This window comes from Psammomys obesus, unplaced genomic scaffold, assembly GCF_907164565.1.
Source record: "Psammomys obesus unplaced genomic scaffold, mPsaObe1.curated_primary_1811, whole genome shotgun sequence".
NCBI classification, from domain to species: Eukaryota; Metazoa; Chordata; class Mammalia; order Rodentia; family Muridae; genus Psammomys; species Psammomys obesus.
Window position 1 is genome coordinate 16,662,193 of NW_026592510.1, and position 24,436 is coordinate 16,686,628.

A 24,436-nucleotide genomic window follows, 5' to 3' on the forward strand; every position below is an offset into this window, starting at 1 on the left:
GATTTTGTCTGTCTTTATCTTTTATTCCTGAGATTCTCTCTTCTATGTCTTGTATTCTGTTGATGATGCTTGGTCTGTAGTTCCTGTTCTCCTACCTATGTTCATCTCCAGAATTTCTTCAGTTTTCTGTGTTGCTTCTATTTCAATTTTCAGGTCTTGAAGAGTTTTATTCATTTCTTTCACCTGTTTGATTGTGTTTTCCTGTATTTCTTTAAGGGAATTATTCATTTCCTTTTAAAAGGCTTCTATCATTTTCACAAGATTAGATTTAAGGTCATTTTCTTGTGCCTCAGCTGTGATAGGCTATCTAGGGCTTGCTGTAGTAGGATAGATGGGCTTTGGTGGTGCCATGTTTCCCGGGCTGTTGTTGATTATTTTCTTACGACGGGCTCCGGTCAGCTGAGTTTTGTGGTTATTACAGGCTCAGGTATTGACTTCTGAGCTGATCTTTGTTGGATGGGTGCATTTTGGTCCCCTTATCCTTGGTTTCTGTCTCCTCTTGGTCCTCTTCCCTGAGTAGTCTGGGATTCTGGCAACCAGCTGGTCTTCAGTTAAGTAGGTTGTCTCCACTGGGCCTTTTATGACTACATGGCTTTTGGGGTTTTGAATATTAAAGTTGCATTGGGGTCCCTATTACCAGTGTGGCCTTAGGATTGTGGTGACTGCAGGCCTCTGGGAAAGCAGGCAGAGCTGTGGGGTAGGAAACAGAGCACAGGGTATGGGGTGCAGTTTACTCCCGTTTGATGTGTTTTCATGGATTTGGCAGCAAGTACTCATGGTGAGGTTTTACCTGGTGTTCTGTTTTTGTTGTGGTGGTGGTTGTTCTGCTTTTTTGTTTTGCTTATTTCTTCTCTTTGGCTTTTTAATTTTTTTTGAGACAGGGTTTCTCTGTGTTACCCTGGCTATCAAGAAGTCACTCTGTAGAACAGTCTGGTCTAGAACTCAGGAAATTCTGCCTGCCTCTGCCTTCTTAGTCCTTAGATTAGGGAACTTTAAGTATTTAGAATGAATATCAACCTGCTTCTAATGTGGTAAGAGAAACAGTGAACTGTCTGGATGATATCTCACTGTGTTGATTAAGCCCTCAACTATATTATCAAGACTCCAAAGGTGTAGGTAGTCCCTTAGCTGAGCTAACTAAAAGACAGAGATAGTATCCAAATAAACAAATAAGAACTGAAAAGGGGGACATTGCAACAGATGCTGAGGAAATCCAAGGAATAATTAGGTGTTATTTCAAAAACCTATACTCCACAAAATTAGAAGATATAAAGGAAATGGACAATTTTCTTTTTTATAATTAGCAAAGGTTTTAATTTAATTTAATCTTTTTATTATTATCTTTTATTACAATTTGTTCAATTTGTATTGTGGCCGTGGCCCTCTCTCTCTCATCTTTTCCCACCCTCCCTCCCTCTTCTCCCATGTCACTGCCCTAGTCTGCTGATAAGGGAGGTCCTCTTCTCCTTCTATCTGAGTCTTGCTTATCAGCTCTCATCAGGATTGGTTGCATTGTCTTCCTCTGTAATCTGGCAAAGCTGCACCCTGCAGAGGGAGGTGATCAGAGAGCTAGCCACTGAGTTCATGCCAGAGAAAGCCCCTGTTCCCCTTACTAGAGACAACACTTAGAGACTGAGTCAATGGGCTACATCTGAGCTGAGTTTTAGGTCATCTCCATGCATTGTCCTTGGTTGGGGTATCATTCTCTTCAGGGCCCCCAGGCATCAGGGATTTTTTGGTTTTCTTGGTCTCCTTTTGGAACTCCTGTCCCTTCCAGGTCTTTCTATCTCCCCCTTCTTTCATAAGATTCCCTGAACTCTACCCAAAGTTTGGCTAAGAGTGTGAGCCTCTTCTTCGATACCTCTATGACGAGAGTCTTTCAGAGGCTGTCTGGAGCTTTCTCAGAAAATTAGAAATTAGCCATATATCCACAATATGCTCCACTACACAACAAGGACATTTGCTCAACCATATTTATAGGAGCTCTATTTGTAATAGCCAGAATCTGGAAACAACCTAGATGTCCCTCAGCAGAGGAATGGGTACAGAAATTGTGGTACATTTACACAATAGAATACTACTCAGCTATTAAAAACAAGGAAATAATGAAAATTGCAGCCAAATGGTGGGAACTAGAAAAGATCATCTTGAGTGTGGTAACCCAAAAGCACAAAGACACACATGGTATATACTCACTCATGAGTTGATATTAGACATATAATATAGGAAGATAAACATACTAAAATCTATACTCTTAAAGGAGCTAAACAACAAGGAAGACCCTAGCAAAGATGCTCAATCCTCATTCAGAAGAACAAACGTGATAGACATCAGAAGCAGGAGAAGACAGGGAACAGTAGCCTACCTAAGACAGTAGCCTACCACAGATGGTTTCTGAAAGACTCTGCTGCTCAAGGTATTGAAGCAGAGGCTGAGACTCATAGATAATTTTCTTAGTAGAGTCCACATACCAAAGTTAAATCAAGATCAAGTAAACAAGTTAAATAGTTCATGAAAAGCAGTAAAAAATAGCAAAAGTAGTGAATTAAAATTCTCCTATCCAAAAACAGCCCAGTTCCAATTTGTTTCAGCTCACAATTTTATCAGACTTACAAGAAAGAGATAATACCAAGACTTCTCAAACTATTCCACAAAATAAAAACAGAAGAAAATTTGCCAAACTCATTCTAAAAAGCAACAGCCACACTGATAATTAAACCACACAAAGACTCAACAAAGAAAAAGAACTTCAGATCAATTATAAAATTGATTAAAAAATACTCCCAAACTGAATCCAAGCACACATCAATACAGTCATTCACCATCAAGTAGGCTTCATCTCAGAAATGGAGAGGTGGCTCAATACCCAAAAGGTTTTCAACGTAATCCACCACATAAACAAACTGAAAGAAAAAAAAATCATGATCATATTAGATGCTGAAAAGGCCTTTGGCAACGTCCAACACCTCTTCATGTTTTAAGGCTTTGAGAGATCAGGAATACAAGGCCCATAACTGAACACAATAAAAGCAATATAGAGCAAACCAATAGCCAACATCAAATCAAATGAACAGGAACTTAGAGCAATTCCACTAAAATCAGGGACAAGGCTCCCCACTCTCTCCATATTGCTTCACACATGTATCCCTCATGTTACATTATGCAATATGTCAAGTCTCTGCTGTCTGTCAAGAAAGTGTTATGGTAAAACACAATGACACGTCCATGTGGATTCTAATCAAGAAGACTTTTGTTGTCTCCAGAGTTCTTTGTGCATTCTTTTCTACACCAAAGCAAAACTAAACCAACCAACCAACCAATGGAATGACCAAAAAGCAAAGCTCCCAACATTCCTAAATTTAACAAAGGATGGCTCAAAATGAGAAGGTTTTTTTTTTTTTTTTTTTTTTTTTTCAAGAAGTTATCAATAAAATTCCTGTTTCTGCAGCTGGTCCCACATGTCTAAGCAGAGAGATGTTGGGGTCAGAATGAAGGTTGCAGAATAGCTGTCAGAGAAGATAAACAATGGCCAGACACTCATTCTACTTTAGGTCTACTTCAGAGTCCTACTAAGGAGAAATGCTAAGGTGTTTTTAATCAGCTTATGCTAAACATAAGCATTGTCTTTGGCTGTGTTAGTAATATATAAATATAAATATATGTATATATATATGCATATATATTCAGTAGAGTGAATTTTTATTTCTCTGTTTTTTCCACTAGGCTTTACCTTTTTAAAATCAGTATGAACCATGTGAGAACTAGGTGATATGTCAATATAGGAAGATGAATCACAAATATTGTGGTTTCATATATTTGTGCATAAAGGCATGCATATGTCCACAGACACACACACACACACACACACACACACACACACACACACACACACATTTCTACCATGTAACATTAAAGATACTATAATATAATGAGTAGCATTAATTTTGCAGTAAGGTCAAGGCAATAGTGTTATCAGGAATAAAGGAAAGCAAATAGAGATTCTTGACACAGTCAGAATTAAGCATTAATAACGTCTCTTTTCATGTCTTAATTGGCTGTGATTTACTTCTGATAGCACCTTTCATTATCAGTACAGCGGGGCACCTATGTGTTCCATTTGCGGTGTCCAAGACTCTAATTATCCCTACGTGCAGGCCACCCTCTATGCATGTTAAGTAACACCCGTAATGCATTTTGAAAATAAGCAATGCTCTTAAATGTATTCCAGGTACTCTTGTGAGCTTGGGATTACATTTTACTAGCTAGTTTGTAAAGCTGCATGGCTGCTTTGCATTGATAGGCATTTGTATTGATTGGAGGGGGAAAGGTAAGTGCTCATTACAGAACGGCTGGCAGTGTCATTATCGAATGGCACCCGTGCTGAGGTGTATTAGGAATCACAGTCCTCTTTCACACCGTGCAGCGTGGAATACCATTCACCCAGTGGAGTCCACTCTTTGTACTGTAATTTGCTCACAATTAGCAAGTGAGGATAGCGGGCATCCTTTTCACCTTTCCAAATTCTGGTATTGGCACATGTGCACTGACCGCATTTGCTTTCAAATCTCAGATCAGTTAATTGTGAAAATATTGTATTTTAAGGTATTCACTTCTGTTGTGAGTCAGGCTTAGAAGTTAAAGGATTTAATGTAAAGCTGTTACACACTAACCCTATGAGCTTAAGGAAACTTTTTTTCCACCTGTCAGACCTATGTTTTCTTATCTGAAAAAAGAAAAAAAAAAGGTCAGTGATGGATTTTCTAGGATATTTAGGACATTAGTTAAGTTTTGATGCAGAGTAATCAGTGTATAAAGAATGATAACTGAGATAGACATATGAGAATGGTATGGAAATCAAAGTCAGTTTTCTGTTTTTTTTCCCCTTTATTTATGTAATCGCTTTATATCTAATCACAGCCCCCTCCCTCCTCTCCTTCCAGTCACACCCTCATATCCCATCCCCCAACAATTCCCTCCTCCTTCTCAGAGAAGGGGAGATCCCTATCTGCAAGCAAAGCAGAGTATCATTAACAGTTAGCTCTCTCCCATGGAGTGGGTCTCAAGGTGGGTTGTCATTGGTTTGCCATTCCCACAGTCTGAAAATGCCTGTTGCTTGGGTTCCACTTGTTCAAGTTCTTAAAACCATGTCAGCTGAGCTTCCTCCTCCTGTGACTGGTTTTCTAGCCCCTTTTCAAATTGCCTGAGTTCCTCTGCTAAGAACAAATTTGGGTACAGACCCAGCACAACTTCATTCTCAGCCGTCTTACGGCCCTCATCTATGAAAGCGTGGAGAGCAAAGGAGGGCATGGTTTGCCTCAGAGTGCAACAACTCTAGACTCAGTCTCCTGAATATTTTCTCTCCTACACTCTCACAAAAGTGTGGGTGTGGAACTAAGGTAGAGGGGTTGGAAATTTAGCTCAGTGGGAGAGTGCTTGCCTAGCAAGCGCAAGGCCCTGGGTTCGGACCTCAGCTCTGGAAAAAAAAAAAAAAGACAAAAATAACAAAAAGACCAAAAACAAAACAAAACAAAAAAATCCAACAGCAAGGTAATTAGAACTTAGTTGTATAGTCATATGCAGTATTAACACATCCCTTCTTACAGTCTGGATATAGAATTCTATATTGGCACTAAGAGTTGCCTGGGTTTTCCTCTACAGTGTTCTCAGTCCAGGGCAAAGCATCAACTATGAAGACTCTGAAAAAGTATGCATGCAGTAGCCAGTTATTTAAATTGTTGGAGATTCAATATTTTTCATTTATGCAGTGACTTTATGCACATCTGTTACTTTTTGCACTTGAATGCAATACTTATCTCTGAATATTGAGAAGATTCTTGGAAACATATTAATGTCAAAAGACAATGGTTAAGACCTTTCTGTTTATTCATACCATACAACAGCTCATGCACTGAGTCATTTTATCCCTAAAACAGAATCATTACTCTTTATTTTTCAGTATTTAATTTTATTTTTCACACTTTTTAAATTATATATCCTAATTGGAGCCCTTTCCTCAACTCTTCCTAGTTCCACCCTCCCTCCCTCTTCTCCCCATCCCCTTCCCCTAGTCCAGTGAAAGGGAGAGTTCTCCACCATTGCCATATGTTCATAGCTTGCTAAGTCTCATCAGGGCTACCCAGATTCTCTTCCTTCTTGGCATGGCAAGGCCACATCAGCAGGGGCAAGTAATCAAAGAGCAGTTAACTGAGTTCATGATAGAGGCAGTCCCTACGTCCTCTCACTCAGAGATCCACATGGAGACTGAGCTGCCAATTGGCCACATCTGAGCAGGGGGTCTAGGTCTTCTCCATGCATGGTCCTCTGTTGGTTCGTCAGTTTCTGCAGGAACACCTGGGCTCAAATCATTTAGCTTTGTTGGTCTCCTTGTGGGTCTCCTGTCCCCTCCATGTCCTTCTATCTACATTCCTCTCTTCTCCCATAAGACTACTTGTGCTCTGCCCAAAGTTTGGCCCTGAGTCTCAGCATTTGCTTCAATCCCCTGTTTGGTGGATTCTTCAGAGGACCCTTTATAGTAGGCTCCCATCTCGTTTCCTCTCTTTCACCGATTCTGGTGTCTATCCTGTTTGTCATTCTGAATGAGATTTAAGCTCCTCCCTAGGGTCTTCCTTTAGTCTTTAGCTTCTTTAGATCTGTAGATGGCTGTCCTATATTATATGGTTAATATCCACTTATAAGTGAGTATGTACCATGCCTGTCTTTCTGTTTCTAAGCTACACTACTCAGGATGATCTCTTCTAGTTCCATCCATTTGCCTGCAAATTTCATGATTTCCTTGTTTTTAATAGCTGAGTAGTATTCCATTGTGTAGATTGTGTACAACAATTTCTGTATTTATGCCTCCATTGTAGGACGTTTAGGTTGTTTCCAGATTCTGGCTCTTACAAATAAAGCTGCTATGAACATAGTTGAGCAAATGTTCTTGCTGTATACTTGAGCATATTTTAGATATATGCCTAGGAGTGGTATAGCTGGATCTTGAAGAAGCACTATTCCTAATTGTCTGACAAAGCACCAGATTGATTTCCAAAGTGGTTGTACAAGTTTGCATTCCCACCAGCAGTGGAGGAGGGTTCTTCTTTTTCCACATCCTCTCCAGCATGTGTTGTCACTTGAGTTTTTGATCTTAGCCATTCTGATTAGTATAAAATGGAATATCAGCATTGTTCTGAGTTGCATTTCCCTGATGATTAAGGATGTTGAACATTTCTTTAAGTGTTTCTCTGCCATTCAGTATTACTCTGTTGAGAATTCTCTGCTTAGCTCTATACTCCATGTTTTAATTGGATTATTTAGTTTGTTGGTGTATAATTTCCTGAGTTTGTTTTAATATATTCTGAATATTAGCTCTCTCTAGGACATAGGGTTGGTGAAGATCTTTTCCTAGTCTATAGGCTGTTGTTTTGTTTGGTTGACAGTGTCCTTTAGTTTACAGAGGTTTTTCAGTTTCACTGAATCCCATTTATTAATTGGAGATCTTTGAGCCTGAGCTCTCAGTGTTCAGTTCAGGAAATTGTCTCCTTTGCCAATCAGGAATACAATGCACTTACCTAAGTATAGTTAAGGCAATATACAGCAAGTCTCTAGTCAACATCAAACTAAACAGAGAGAAACTTAAATCAATCCCACTGAAATCAGCAACAAGGCAAGGCTGTTAACTCTCTCCATATCTCTTCAACATAGTAATTGACATCCTTGCTAGAGCAATAAGATAATTAAAGGAGACCAAGGAACATCAGAAAAGAAGTCAAAATATCACTCACTATTTGCAGATGATATGATAGTATATATGAATAACCCCAAAAATTCTACCAGGGAACTCCTACAGCTGATAACTCCTTCAGCAAAGTGGCTGGATACAAAATTAAAAAAAAATCAGTAGCCCTCCTATACACAAAAGACAAATAGGCTGAGAAAGAAATTAGGGAAACAATACCCTTTACAATAGCCACAAATGACATAAAGTACCTTGGTGTAACTTTAACCAACAAGTCAAAGACTTGCATGGAAAAAACAGAAACAAACAAACAAAAAATCTTCAAGTCAAGTCTCTGAGGAAAGAAATGGAAGAAGATATCAGAAGATGGAAAGATTTCCCATGTTCATGGCTCGATAGGATTAACATAGTAAAAATGGCCGTTCTGCCAAAGGCATCTACAGATTCAATGCTACCATCACAATTCTTACAGATCTTGAAAGAACATTTCTCAACTTCATATGGAATAACAAAAACCCCAGAATAGCCAAAACAATCATCTACAATAAAAGATCTTCTGAGTTCATGTCAAAGACAATCCCTGGTCTCATTACTAGGGAACCCACATGGATACTGAGTTACCACAAGTTACACCTGTGCAGGGTTTCTATGTTAGCTCCATGAATGGTCCTTGGCTAGAGTATCAATCTCAGAAAAGATCTCTGTGCCATATTTTTTTTTTCTATCCTTGTGGAACTCCTGTCCCCTCCAGGTCTTTCTATCTCCTCCTTCTTTCATAAGATTCGTTGTACTCTGCCTGAAATTTGGCTATGAGTCTCAGCCTCTGCTTTGATACCCTGCAGGGTAGAGTCTTTCAGAGTCCCTCTGTGGTAGGCTCCTGTCCTGTTCCCTGTTTTCTTCCTCTTCTGATGTCTATCCCATTTGCCTTTTTGAATGAGGATTGATCATCTCCCCATGAGGGGTGGGATGCAGCCTTAGCAGGCCACAGAGGAAGACAATGCAGCCACTCCTGATGAGACCTGATAGACTAAGATCAGATGGAAGGGGAGGAGGATCTCCCCTATCAGTGGACTTGGGGAGGGGCATGGGAGGAGATGAGGGAGGTGAGGATGGAATTGGGAGGAAAGGAGGGAAGGGACTACAATGGGAATACAAGGTGAATAAACTGTAATTAATAAAAAGTAAATTTAAAAAATAGAAAAAATCAATTTCATGGAAATGTTAATTTTACTTTGAAACTGGATGAATAAAATAATATGAATAATGTTAAAAAAAGATCTTCTGGAGGTATGTTCATCTCTGATCTCAAGCTGCACTATAGAGCAACAGTAATAAAAACTGCATGGTACTGGCATAGAAATAGACTGATGGATCAATGGATTTGAATTTAAGACCCAGAAATAAACCCATACACCTAAGGACATCTGATTTTTGAGAAGGAAGCCAAAACCATATAATGGAAAAAAGACAGCATCTTCAACAAATGGTGCGGGTCTAACCGGAAGCCCACATATAGAAAAGTGCAAATAGACCCACATCTATCACCCTGCACAAAAGCAAAGTCCAAGCAGATCAGAGATCTCAACATAAAACCAGACACACTAAATCTGTTGGAAGAAAAAGTGGGGACGAGCCTCGAACTCTCTGTATTTTAAAGGTGATTCATTTCAACTTACCACAGGTGGAGATTTGGAGTTTCCCTTGAGTACTCTGTCTTTCAGACCACTGCTTCTTGCAGAAAGGGGGTACAATCTTCCTTAGAGTCTGCTCAGGTTGCAGAAAGGGGATGGTTTCAGGAACAGATGAATATTTGAGGTCTAATTCTCAATTTTTTTTTTTTTTTTTTTTTTTTTTTTTTTTTTTTTTTTTTTTTTTTAGGATTGGGACAGAATCACAGAGCAGTATTTTTAATTGTTGGGTAGTGTATGGAGTTTTAATATAAAGTGTTCTAAGTGCAAATGTGCATTTGCAACATTCTGTTGAAGAGTTGATGACTCTTAGAAAGTTCCTGGAATGAGAGGTAATGTCATTTAAGGCTTTTATCTTCCCAACTAAGAATCCCCTCAGTGCATATAGTTATTTTGAACCAGACAACACTAGAATGTGAAATATTACATTTTTTAAACAAGGCATAAATATTTAAAGTGATGTGATATTCTTTCTCAGACATTCAAAAAACAGTTTTAAATAGTAAATATTGAAGGCAATGTGAGCACACACTAAAAGCAAAATATATTAGAATACATAGAATACGTAGAATTTCATATAGCTTTAAAATAAAGGGTGGACTCTATCTTGGTTTTATTGGGAGAAATTTCAAGGGCTAATATTGACATAAATAAATAAGATTTGAAGCTATTTTGTGGAATATAAAAAAACTGGGTGTGCATGTACATGCATTATTGAAAACAAAATATGTACATAACTAAGGAGATTATTTTAATTTTTAGGATGCTCATTCATGAAGGATATTATGAAAAATTTCCACAACACATACACTTTAAACAATTATATTTCATTACTGAACATAAAATAATAAGGCCAAGGTGACACTAAGATATATTAAAAGCCACCTAGATCACCATAATTTGACTTTTTTTTAAAACTGGAATGGCTAGTGAAACATTCAGTGCTTAGTTTTTTCAATATATTTTAGGGTTCTTTGGTGCATAGTTATTACAGGAGTCTATTTGATTGAAGTAAAACGCCAGAGGATAGACACACAATGGTCAGTGGTAGGATAGAGAGCCCCTGGAAACCAGGAGGAGCTCAATTCTAGCAGCCAAAACACTCAAATTAAGAAAGCCAACAACCTGGACCCAGGTCTAAGTTTAAGGGCCTGGACATTCTGTGGGAAGTCACAGGTCCAGGAACTCCTTCAGTCTAAAGACTTTGAAGTCTATTATTTGAGAAGTTCAGCAAGGAACAGCTTGAGAAAGCTGGGCTTGTATACTGATAACACATACCCCTTGTATGTTATTTGTTTTGAGAGTGTATCCAGCAGCAGCAAAGACAGCTGGAGACACAGGCTTATCTTGTTTTGTTTTGTTTTGTTTTGTTTTTTTCCCCATGTTCTGGGGGATTCAGGCCCATATCACCACACATAGCTTTCTTCTTTCTTTTGGTTCTATGTGATATCTGATACAGATTTCCTGTATCCTGCTCCCCACCTACAGGTCAGGCTTTCCCTCAGTTGCTCAGCTCCATGTCAGTCCTCTTTGGAAATACCCTCCCAGGCACAAGAAGTGTGCCTGACTCCCTAAACATCTCTCAATGTAGTTAGATGATGATGACTATTAATCATCAAAACACATACATCTCACAAACATCTCAGTTTTTCCTTTTCTTTGCAATATCAGAGCAGAATAGTATATTTCTCGAGATTCTAATTTTAGTCAAATATTTGCAAAAATGAAACAAACAAACAAAAAAACAGAAAAGGGTAACTTTAAGAGTTGTTATTATACTCTGAATTAAGATTAACCAGGAGAAAAAAATATATGATGATCGGGTTTTCTACAAAACAATGCTAGTTCCCAACTGCATTCACCTCTTACTTCTTTGTCCCTTATTTACAGTACAGTGAAATTTGAGTGAAGGAATGGCAACAGCTAATAAAACCTTTGATGGGTATTAATTACTTTCTACTTAATTACCTGCCATGTGGATCTTGTTGAGCTATTGATTACTGGCAAACATACATCCCACTGGGGAATATATGTGATTTAACTTCATCCAAAGAGTCAATTAGTCCAAGTAACAGAAAGAGCTGGTGCTTCGCTTCAATAGCTGGGGTTTCTTGCCAAGAAGGGTAGATAAGGCATTTATTTGTTCATTAAAGCACAGTACTGCTATCAACAGGAGCCACTTACCTGGTGTTATTGAGATTGGTAAAATGTCACTCTGTGTCATCAGAGATTAGCTGCGGTGAGGAGAAGGAATGTAGGCAAGGGGACTCTTGCCAGCATGAGGGGCTAAAGGAATGTAAACTTGCCTGAAATCCAAGAGGTATAGCTATGGAACAGTTCTCTGCCGTATGAAACTATAACACAACGATGATATCAGGTATTTTCTGAAACTTCAGTTAGTAACTTACTGGACTCAGATGTATTCTAGAGAAAGTCAATAGATAAACTTAGAATAAGAAGGAAAAGGAAAAAAAAGAGATGTATGAGGGAAGAAAAACTATTCCATTGACCAAATCCTGACATCAAATGTTACCCTAGCTATACCACTCCTGGGTATATATCCAAAGATGTTCCCCCATACAAAAAGGGCATTTGCTCAACTATGTTCATAGCTGCTTTATTTGTAATAGCCAGAAACTGGAAACAACCTAGATGTCCCTTAAGAGAAGAATGGATACAGAAATTGAGGTACATTTATACAATGGAATGCTACTTAGCTATTAAAAAATCATAAAATTTGCAGGCAAATGGATCAAATTAGAAAAGATCATGTTAAGTGAGATAACCCAGACTCAGAAAGATGAACATGGTATGTACTAATTTATAAGCAGATATTATAGGATATCCATACTACAATCCACAGATCCAAATAAGCTAAGTAACAAAGTGGGCCCAAGGGAAGGTACTGGAATGACACTTAGAAGGGAAAATAGAATAGACAGCAGAAGTGCATGAAGAGAGGGATCTGGGCAGGAGATGGAATGAGGAGGGAAACATAGATCAGATGTGGGGAGAACAGGGGTGGGGGGTGAGAAGACTGGAAATAAGAAGGGAAAGTGAGGGGGCATCTGTTTGTCAAGCTGAAGCCTGTGACAGTCTAGGCTCCTGGAAAGATATGGGAGTGACTCTAGCTGAGACTCCTAACAGGGGGGACATGAAGACTGAAGTGACCACCTTCTAGCCAGGCAGAACTAATAGAAGGAGGGAACAACAACCCACTGAGAAAACCTTTGATCCCAAAATTACCCTATCTACAAGAAGTGCAGGGATAAAGCGGTAACAAAGATTGAGGGAATGTCCAACCAATACCTGGCCCAACCTGAGACCCACCTCATAGTAGAGATCCAGTCCTTCCCACTATTAATGATGCTCTGCTATGCTTGCAGACAGGAGCCTAACTTGACTGTCCTCTGAGAGGCTCCAGCCAGCAGCAATTGAGACAGATGCTGGAACTTGCAGCCAAGGATGAGACAGAGCTCTGGGGGTCTTGTGGAAGTGTTGCCGGAAAGACAGAAGGACCTGGAGGGGACAGGAACCTCACAAGATGACCAACAGAGACAACTAACCCAAACCCATGGGGGCTTACAGAGATTGAGACATCGTCTAAGAAGTATGCATGGTATGGACTTAGGCTCCTTGTACATATGTGGCCAATGGGAGGCTTGGTCTTCATATGGGCTGCCTGGCAAGTAGAGTGTGTGTTGAGGGGTAGAGGGTGGGTTTCTAACATGGACTCTATCACCTGCTTTTGGATCAGTTCTCCCTGGCAACACTGCTTTGCCTGACCTCAGGTGATGAAGATATGCTCAGTCCTGATGTGACTTGATGTGCTGGAGAGGGTTGATAACAGGGCAGGGTAGGGAGGCTCCTCTTTTTTGGGGGGATGGGGAGGGAGGGAAAAGGGAAGGAGGAAGGAAGAGAAGAGGGATGACCTGGAGGAAAGTAGGGATGGGGCACCCTTGGGATGTAAAGTAAATAAACTGAAATAAAAAAGAAAGTTCATGAAGCTGGAACTCTTAACACGTTTTAAGTTCAAATTAGACTTATTTTTTTTAAATATGTGTTTATTTATGTTCAGTTGCTTATGTGTATGTGTGAACACGTATGTGTCAGGAAGCCAGAAGACAACCTTGGATGTTCCTCACCATCCACATTCTTTTTTTTTTTTTTTTTTTTTTTTTTTTGTGAGACAGGCTTATTCCCTGGCCTGCCTGGGATTCAAATAAAGCAATCTGGCTGGCTATTGGGCCCCTAGGCTCTGTCTTTACCCATATAGGGATTACAAACATGAGGCTTGTAAAAAACGTGTGTTCTGAAGATCCTATTTAGGCTCACAGACTATCTTCCCAGTTCCTCAAATTAAAATTCTAAAGGCCTCCTTATCACACACTGCTTTCAATAGTATTCTCATCTATTAATCTTACGAAAGATGGCTAGGGATGGGGAAGGATATCCTCAGCTTTAGTTAGTACTTGAACTTAATAAACAATGTCAAGCAGAGTTTTTGTTTCAGTTTTTATTATTTGTTTTGTTTATCTTTCTAACACACTGCAGATAAAAACTATACCACACAGGGAACTTAAACAGCCTTAAAGACTACGAAACTCAAAGAACTATAGTTAGGGTACTTTCATTTGGAATGAAAGTAGTAGAACCTCACAGATGGTATATTTTCACTATTGAATGTATTTTTATGCTCTTATCCACCATCAAAACAAATGAAACAACAAAAAACCAGAACTTAAAAAATACTTAGTCTTTTACCCCTTTTCATAATGCATACTTATTGCCTGCATTCATTCCTTCAGCATCCTTTAGGATAACCTTTCTTGTTCTCTTTATATACTATGCTGTATCGACATGTACATTTGTTTACACACATATACATATTATTGGTTAGATTCTGCATATGAGGAAGAACATGCAGATATTTTCTTTCTGAGATTGTATGACCTCACTTAATACTAAAAATCTGAATAAATCCATTTTTTTTGGAAATTTTGTGATTGCATTTTTTCTTTAGAGATGAACAGTACTCCATTTTAAATATATACCGAGATATTTCATTATCAATTCGTTACCTGATGGACATTTCTGGATGCTAGGGTGTGTGATTTCCTGGGTATATACCCAGGAGTGAAACAGAAAACCATAGGATAATTTAATTTTTAGTTGTGGAGACATATTCAAACTGACTTGGACAGTGGCTACGTTAATTAGCAGCACCTCCAACAACAGCGAAGAAGGATCCCTTCTTTCACATCCTTTCCAACACTTGTCAGATTTACTGATGTTAACCATTCTAGCTTAGATAAAGTGGTATTTCAAAGCAGTTTTAACTTTATATTCCTGATGCCTAGGGATACTGAGAATTTGTTCTTAACCATTTATGATTTTTTGAGACATGTGTTTATTTAGTTCACTTGTCCATTTGTTGATTGACAGTTTTAATTTCTTCAATTATTTGTAAATTATGGATATTAACTCCTTGTCTGAAATGTCTCCCACTATGTAGATTGTCTGTCTGTTCTGATGAGAGCTGACTTTTATTGTGAAACATTCTGCTCAAACAGGAATAAAACCCTAAAATATTTTCTTTTAAAAAACTATTGCTTTTGGGTATATGCCCAGGAGTAGTATTTCTGGATCTTGAGGTAGCACTATTCCTAATTTTCTGAGAAAGCACCAGAATGATTTCCAAAGAGGCTGTACAAGTTTACATTCCCACCAGCAATGGAGGAGGGTTCCTCTTTCTCCATAACCTCTCCAGCATGTGTCATACCTTGAATTTTTGATCCTAGACATTCTGATGGGTATGAGGTGAAATCTCAAGGTCGTTTTGATTTGCAGTTCCCAGAAGACTCAGGACTTTGAACATTTCTTTAAGTGTTTCTGTGACATTTGATATTTCTCAGTTGAGAATTCTCCATTTAGCTCTGTACCCTATTTTTTCATTGGATTACTTGGTTTGTTGGTGTTTAACTTCTTGAGTTTTTAACAAGGACATCTGCTCAATTATTTCATAGCAACTTTATTCTTAATAGTAGAATCTGGAAACAACCTATATGTCCCTCAACCAAAGAATGGATACAGAAATTGTGGTACACTTACACAATGGAATACTACTCAGCAATTAAAAACAAGGAAACCATGAAATTTGCAGGCAAATGGAAGAAACTGGAGAAGATCATTCTGAGTGAGGTAACCCAGAAGCAGAAAGACATGCATGGTATATATACTCACTTGTAAGTGGATATTAGCCATATAATATAGGATAAACACACTAAAATCTATAGTCCTAAGGAAGCTAAGCAACAAGGAGGACCCTATGGCAGTGGCTTAATCCTCATTCAGAAGGCCAAACAGGATAGACATCTAAAGTAGCAAAAGACAAGAACAGGACAGGAGCCTACCACAGGGGGCCTCAGAAAGACTCCACCGAGCAGGGTATCTAAACAGATGCTGAGACTCACAGCCAGACTTTGGGCAGAGTACAGGGAATCTTATAGAAGAAGGGGGAGATAGAAATATCTCTAGTGGACAGGAGCTCCACAAGAAAACCAACAGAGCCAAAATAACTGGGCTCAGAGGGTCTTGCAGAGAGTGCTGAATCAACCAAGGACCATGCATGGAGAGGACCTAGATCCCCTGCTCAGATGTAGCTCTTGGACAGCTCTTGGTAAGGGGAACAGGGACAATTGCTGGCATGAATTCTGTTGCCTGCTCTTTGATCACCTCCCCATGGTGAGGTGGCCTTACTAGGCCAGAGAGAATGAGGATCTAGACAGTCTGATGAGATCTGATAGGCTAGGGTCAGATTGTAGGGAAGGAGGACCTCCCATATCAGTGGACTAAGGGATGGGCATAGGCAGGGAAAAGGTAGGAAGGGTGGGACTGGGTGGAGATGAAAGAGGGGGCCACAGTGGGATACAAAGTGAATAAATTGCAATAAATAATAATAATAATAATAAAGAAAAAGTTTAAAAAGAAATATTAGAAAAACAATTGACTATAAATTAGACTTAGTATAAATCCCAGTTTTATAGTATATATAAGTATATAGCTTATTGCTATAAATTATAGCTTATTCATTTAATAAATGTATTAAGCCCTTCCCCCAAAACTATCCCTTAATTATGAAATAAAATAACTTTATTTTATGTGATAATTAATGCTAGTAAATAAATATTACTATATTTTATCTCATTGGTTCCTCATGGAATTTGTGTGATGCAGTTATCATTGGTTCTTCATAGTATAATATGAGATACAACCATTGTCACCAGGTTTTCATAGTGTCCATGTGAGATACAGACACTATCATTGGCTATGTTTAATGTCCACATGAGATTCACTTTTTAAAATTTATTTTTATTTTTATTAATTACAGTTTATTCACTTTGTATCCCCCCCTGTACCCCTGTAGCTCCCTCCCTCCTCCCCTGTCAATCCCATCCTTCTTCCTCTTTCCCACCTGTGCCCCTCCCCCAGTTCACTGATAGGAGAGGTCCTCCTCCCCTTCCCTCTGATTCTAGTCTATCAGGTCTCATCAGGATTGGCTGCACTGTCTTCCTCTGTGGCCTGGTAAGGCTGCTCCCCACTCAGGGCTAGATGATCAATGAGCAGGCTAATCAGTTCATGTCAGAGACAGTCCCTGTCCCCATTACTATGGAACCCACTTGGACACTGAACTGTCATGGGCTACATCTCTGCAGGGGTTCCAGGCAATCTCCATTAGTGGTCCTTGGTTGGAGTATCAGAAAAGACCCCTGAGCCCAGATTTTTGGTTCTGTTGCTCTTCTTGTGGAGCTCCTGTCCTCTTCTTGTCTTACTATCTCCCACTTCATTCATAAGATTTCCAGTACTTTGCCAAAGTTTGGCTCTGAGTCTCAGCATCTGCCTTTATACCCTGTAGAGCCCTTCAGAGGCCCTCTGTGGCAGGCTCCTCTCCTGTTCTCTGTTTTATCCCTCTTTTAAGAAGTTGGAAGGGAAGATGAAAAGGTTTAGGTGACTCAACACAGACTCCTAACTTCTCAAATTTGGATTTGATCTAATGTTCTTAGACTTCCAATCTGTCTACTCTCTCTCTCTGCAGACCTTTGGAATAATATTCTAGCATCACCATAAAGACAGAAAAAAATCCACTCAGAGAATATGTGACTATTATGCTGTGGAACCTGTTGCAATGTTCTCTGCCTACTTCTTGGATTCACAGGTCTTCTCCCTCTCTCCTTTTCCCTTTTGCATATCATTTTATTTTATTTAAGTTTTTTGATAACACTACTACATATTTTCTAGAGGAAATAGATTCATTTCTAACCTGGAGGTATGATTAAAACATTTTAAGCAAGAAGCTCATAATTGTTTACCATAATATAGAAGCATTTTCTTCTAACTAAAGCATGGGACTCAAGCAGGAAAGAAGGGACTTAATGCTTATCATTAGATTTCACTGTTGGGATGTTATTGTTCTAAAAGGCATTTCCACTGAATGGTACATGTATTACCTATCCTTTTTGTCTTCTTTCCAAGATTTTTTTCCCAAGAAAATATTAATATATGATGCCTAATGGAACTCTTGTAAAAGGCAACATTTTGGACTAAATATTTAATGCTGACATCCTTTTATAATGTGTCAAAACACACTGTAGTTTTCAAAATAAGTATTGTGGCTACAAATATAGAACCTTTACCATATAAGGTTTTTGTTTGTTTGGCTTTTAATACAGAAATATATTAGAATACTATTGTTTAAGGAATATACATTTAAGACAGATTAAAATGTGAATGACATTTGTAGATGATTGCAAAATGTTTCTTTAGGGTCAGTCTCTACAAAACCAAGAATAAAGCAACACATATACTTATATATACATACTTTTATATACATATATACAAAAGTATATAGTTATATAGGTATATATACATATATATATAATTAATATATATTAATTATATTAATTAACATGTATATAATTAATTCACCTTGTAGATACATGTATGAGGAAGAACTCCTCTAGAAGTATTGGTGATAAAATAGGGAGAGAGTAACAAATGTGTAATTGTGGGGGCTCCCCCACAGGGGGGATCATGGCCATCAATCCCCAAGGAGAAAGGAAGCAGAAGCAGGGCTAGGGGTTGGGGGGACAGAGTAAGTAGTAGGGCCATGAGAACGATGAAAATAAACTTCAGGGATACGCTTCAGGAAGGCAGATCAACTTTGTTCTAGGCATGAGGAGAATATATAGATTTTTATGGAGAGGTGGGAAAATCCAAGGTGGCCAAAGGACTGGCCTCCCTCTCCTACCACTTTTCCATGCACATAGGGACTTCTTGGGGTGTGAGACAGGCTGAGGGGCTACCATACTGAGAGGAACTAGGGTCCTGAGATGCTTCATTAGCATAGATCCACAGTCCAGGAATCCCAGGTGCTTGCTGAACAGGTTCTATGGGGAGAAAGGGTGTTTAACCTATAATTTTCCTAAGATTTATGTGACATTCCCTCAGGTAGAGGGTATAGAGTCCAGGATACCCCAGGAAGAGAAGAGGACGCCTCACTGACAAAAGGAGTCCACTGTTTTGCAGTGAGCTCAGGGCTTTTTGGTAATGTCAGACTTCAAACTTGGCAGCAGGGTTTCCCAATATCTAATGAATGATTTTCACTGTAGTAGTGTGAGTGTGCATGTACACACACACACACACACACACACACACAGAACTGTAAAATTGAAATTAAAAAATTCATTTAGGCTGAGAAATTTTCCAACAATGTTTTGATAAAAAAAGATAGACACAGGAAGAAAAAGAAATGATTGAAGTGTCATACTCAGGCAATGACTTAAATCCATAGCATCATGTTGAAAAGGCAAAAAATTAAAATAAGTTCTATCTGATCTGCTGTCTTTCCTCAGAAATAGTTCCTCAACCCACCAGGCTGCTTCCTTGCGCATCTCTGCAGAAGACATGGGCTTAGCAGGTAAACTACAGAATTCCACTGACATGCTCTGCTTAGCCAGCATTACTTCCAGTGTCAAAGCTGTCTCTAAGCTAGATGCTCATGCCAGATATTTGAGCTTCCTAATTTTTTTTTTAAATATGTAATATTTGAAGGAACTCATTCTTCTGAATTATAAACAATGGCTATTGGGATATTACCAACATATATATATTTTTTTTACATTTTATTTTATTTTTCTTCCCTATTTTCAGCACAAAGAGATAATTTTCTCATGCAATATATCCTGATAACAGTTTCCTGATTACAGATTTCTACTCCATATTGAACTCAGTTTTGAATTCTGTGTGTGTGTGTGTGTGTGTGTGTGTGTGTGTGTGTGTGTGTGTGTGATGGATCTCTGTATTTGTTCCCATCTGTTGCTGGAGGAAGCTTCTATGATAATGGTTAAATAAGACACTGATCTATGAATATAGCACAATAACATCGAGAGTCATTTTATTATGACTTTTGACTTTGTAGAGCAGTTGTGTTTGGTTGTACCTTAGGTCTCTAGGATATGTAGCCTCTCCTTCTTGCTCACCCACACAGTACTAGGTATGAGTTTGATTTTATAAGTCAAATTAGTCACTCCTACAAGCTTTGTGCAACCATTACCCTAACATATTATGCAGGCCAGACAGTCATTGTAGACCAAAGGGCTTATGGCTGGTTTGGTGTTTACTTTTCTTATCTAGTAGCCTGCAAAGTACTTTTTTTGTGTCAAAGGTACTAAAACATAGGAGTGAAGGTCCTATGTAGGCACCAGATCAACATCTCCATCCATGTTCAATGAGTTGTGTGGGTGTTACCTTCAAATGGCGGCTTGCTGTAATTTGTGTAGAACAATCTATTGTCTTGGCAACATCCTGGATTGTTTGGGTATTTCCATGGGACCTGTTTGGTCTACAACTCAACTGGATGCAACCCAGTCCCGGTACTGGAAGTTTCATTTGGTGACCAGAGATGTCCAGCTGGGAATTTGTCTCCCTCATTTTTTGGAGACTGCATTAAGATCACCTTATTTTAGGAAGTTTCTGCTACACTAGATTTTACACCATCCCTCAAATGTCCCTCAATTCCGTTTGTCCCTGCATTCCATTCCTCTGCTCAATCTCTCCTCTCCCTCCCCAGATGATCCTCCTGTTCACATTGCTTCCCTTCAGCCCACAAAAAGAAACCATTATATTTCCACCTCCCAGATATCCCCACAGCCCCTTCCTTCATACATAACTTCTTTGTATCTTTGGATTGTAGCTTGGTTATCATTTATTTAACAGTTAATATTTACACATAAGCAAACACATACTCTATCTTTCTGGGTGAATACTCAGGATGATTTTTTTTCCAGTTTCATCCATTTGCCTGAAAATTTCATGAAGTTATTTTTTTTTTAAACAGCTTAGTAATATTTCTTTGTGTACCTGTATTTCACTTTATTTACCCATCATTCTGTGGAGGAAGATCTCTGTTTCCAATTTCTGATTATTATGAATAAAGCTGTAATAAACATGGTTTAGCAAGTATCTTTGTGGAAGGATGAAGCATCCATTCAGCGTATTCCCAAGAGTGGTATAGCTGGATCTTGCGAAGATTGATTCTCATTTTTCTAAGAAATCATCACACTGATTTTCCATAGTTGCTATACAAATTTTTACATACACCAGCAATGGTGGAGTGTTCCCCTTACTCCACATCCTTGCTGGAATGAGCTATCATTTTTGTTATTGATCTCAGTTCTTCTGATAGATGCAAAGAAGAATCTCAGAGTAGTTTTGATTTGCATTCCCCTGACAGCTAAGGTTATTGAACCTTTTTTAGGTGTTTCTCTGCCATTAGAGTTTTCTCTGTTGATAACTCTCTGTTTAAATTGATACACCATTTTTAGTTGATTCTTAATTCATTTTTTGATATCTAATTTTGTGAGTTATTTTTATATTCTTCATGTTAGTCTTCCATCATATGTGGAGTTGGTAATATCTTTTCCTTTTCTATAGGTTGTTATAAATATAAATGGGTGCTGGGCTAAATAATGTTTATTATTAACTCTATAATTATTGTGGTGATATTATTTGGCTCACTGTCCCAAATAATAAGACACAGACACTTGTTAGATTTTACAGTTGTCTTACTACCTTGGGCTAGGCAGATATTTCTACCTATGCTATCTCAATAACCTCACCATCCATCTCCCAGCTCCCAACCAATGCCATCTTCCTTAATCATTCGTATCTGGGCTACCTTCCATCCATCCAAGATTCTTGTATTCTCTATCTGGGCCTTTTCACGCCATTATTGGAGTCCTTCTTCCCAGTCCACATGGTTTCTTCTCCACACAAACACATCCTGGTGTCCTCCTTCCTCCTCTTTTCCTCTGTCTCTTTTTTGTCACTGCCTGTCCTCAAAAGCCTGGGAACCTTAGCCACGCCTACCCCATTCTGCCCTACCTACCCAGGTACAGGCTGTTTAATCAACCAATCAGATATGTCTTAGGCAGGTTTACACACAAGGATAGATATATGGGGGTGGAGTAGGATGGGGGGAAAGGAGTAACCAGATCTTGAGGGCCAGTAATTAGCATCAAAATAACGCATCAGAACAACCCTCAACATCAGGTTAATGCTTTTGTTCAAATTCAAATGACTGTGTTCTTTGTCCTAGAGAAGCTTTTCAATTCCATGAGATCCCATTCATTAATTGTTGATTTTAGTGCCTGTGGTATAGGTGTTCTGTTCAGAAATTCTTCTCCTCTAATGAGTTCAACACTATTCCTCACTTTCTCTTCTCTCAGGTTCAGTGTATCCTGATTTATGTTGAGAGCTTTGATCCATTCGGAGTTGACTTTTGTTCTGGATGATAAGTATGGATCTATTTTCATTCTTTTCCATGCAGACATTCTATTTAACCAACATCATTTGTTGAAGACGAGGCTTTTTTTTTTCAGTTTGTATTTCTGACTTTTTTTTTTTTTTAATCAGATATCAGATGTTCATAGGTGTGTGGATTTATCCCTGGGTGTTCAATTTGATTCCATTCACCAACATGTCTGTTTTTATGCCAACAATGTGCTATTTTTATTAATATAGCTTTGTAGTACAGCTTGAAATCAGGAATGGTGAGACCTCCAGCCGTTCTTTAATTGTTCAGGATTGTTTTAGCAATCCTAGATTTTTAATTTATCCATACGAAGCTGACAACTGTCTTTTAAATATTTGTGTAAGTTTATGTTGGAATATTGATGGCTAGTCCATTGAATCTGTAGAATGCTTCTGGAAGGATGGTCATTTTGCTATGTTAATTCTACTCATCCATGAGCATGAGAGATCTTTCCATCTTCTGATATCTTCTACAATTTCTGTCTTGAAAGACTTGAAGTTTTATCATACAAATTTTTACTTGCTTTGTTAGTTACCTCCAATATTTTATATGTTATTTGAGACTATTGTGAAAAGTGTTGTGTTATATTATATGTGTATGTGTGTCTCTGTGGATATGTGCATATAACTTCAGGTGTGTATGATTTTAGAAGAGGGCATCAAATACTCAAGAACTAAGGTTACTGGCCGTTGTGAGCATTTATGATGTGCTTGATGGGACCAAATTCAGGTAAAAGACTTTTTTTAAAAAAAAACTTTTAATTGCTGAAACATGTCTCTAACTCCAGCTTTAATATTTTTAGTTACATAAATTATATACAACAGCAAGATAAATGACAGGTAATAGACAAAAATTGAAGGGCACCTTATACACAAAGTTTTCACAAACAAATTTATTTAAAATCAAGTGCTTCTATGGTCAAGCATCTTTATAGATATAAATTCAATTGCATTAGAAGTTCATAAAAACCTAACTTCTGTTCATGCAGTTTCACTGAGTAGTCAGATTCCAGGCTAATGTTTGGTTATAGTACCGTCTAAATATTCACATATAGCTTATTTCTTTTAATGATTCAAAAAATGACCTGATTTCAACAGTGAAGGAAAAACAAACATTGGACTTAACTCTCTCATCATACACAGCTAGGAAAAGGAATCAAGACATTTAAGGTTACATTTCAATGTACCCAGCAAGCATTACAAAGCCGCAATCTTGAAGTGAAGTTTAAAAATACAGTGAATTCAGAATTCACCAAAGCTTTCTGACTTTCTTCACTATGGTACAGTATTGTGCAGCCCAGTGTTCTTAGCAGAAACGAGAAGTATGAACTTCAAAATGTGCCAATATAAAAGAGGAACTAGTGTGGAAAGAAACAGAGGAAACAGCATAATACACTCTTGACTCATAAGCCAAATGTTTGCTGCCTGCTCATGGAGCAAGACTCTTACTGGTTTGGCAAAGAATGGCTATGTGGGGACTATGAGCTAAACAGAACTGTGCCAATTGCACAGTGCTGGGATATACTACAAAAACATTATAGCAAGAGAAAAAATGTCAGAAAAAAATACACATGGGTAACTGTTAGTAAGCGCTTTTTCTTGTCTTTAATCTTTTAAATTGTCGTTGGAGATTGGGGGAGAGTTACAGCCCAGATCTTCTAAACATATGTTGAGGAAATCTTTAGGGAAATAATATTTATTCTTTACTGGAACTGGGTAAAATGAGAACAGAAGTAAATTGTTACAAGTTTTGAATGTTTAGTGTTACATCTTGAAAAACAACTAAAAACAACATGCAAAGAGATGTGGTCTAAATGGTAGTGAAAGGTAAGAATAAAATTGTAAAAAATGTTTAAGAAACATAGAGAAGGGAAATAAAAAGGAAACAAAGAAATAAAAAGCAGAAATATCAAAGAGAAAACAATATCAAGCAAATGACTTGTTTAACCCTAACACATCAAATTACATCAAAATTAAGTGGTATAAACACAGCTAGCAAAAGACAGAAATTACAGGAACAGGTTACTGAACAGAACTTAAATATATACTGTCTATAAGAAGTTTATTTCACACAGTACACCACAGAGTTCCTACTTCTGAGCAGTCAGCCTACAATTGTTTGAGTTTAGGTTTTTTGTAAAAT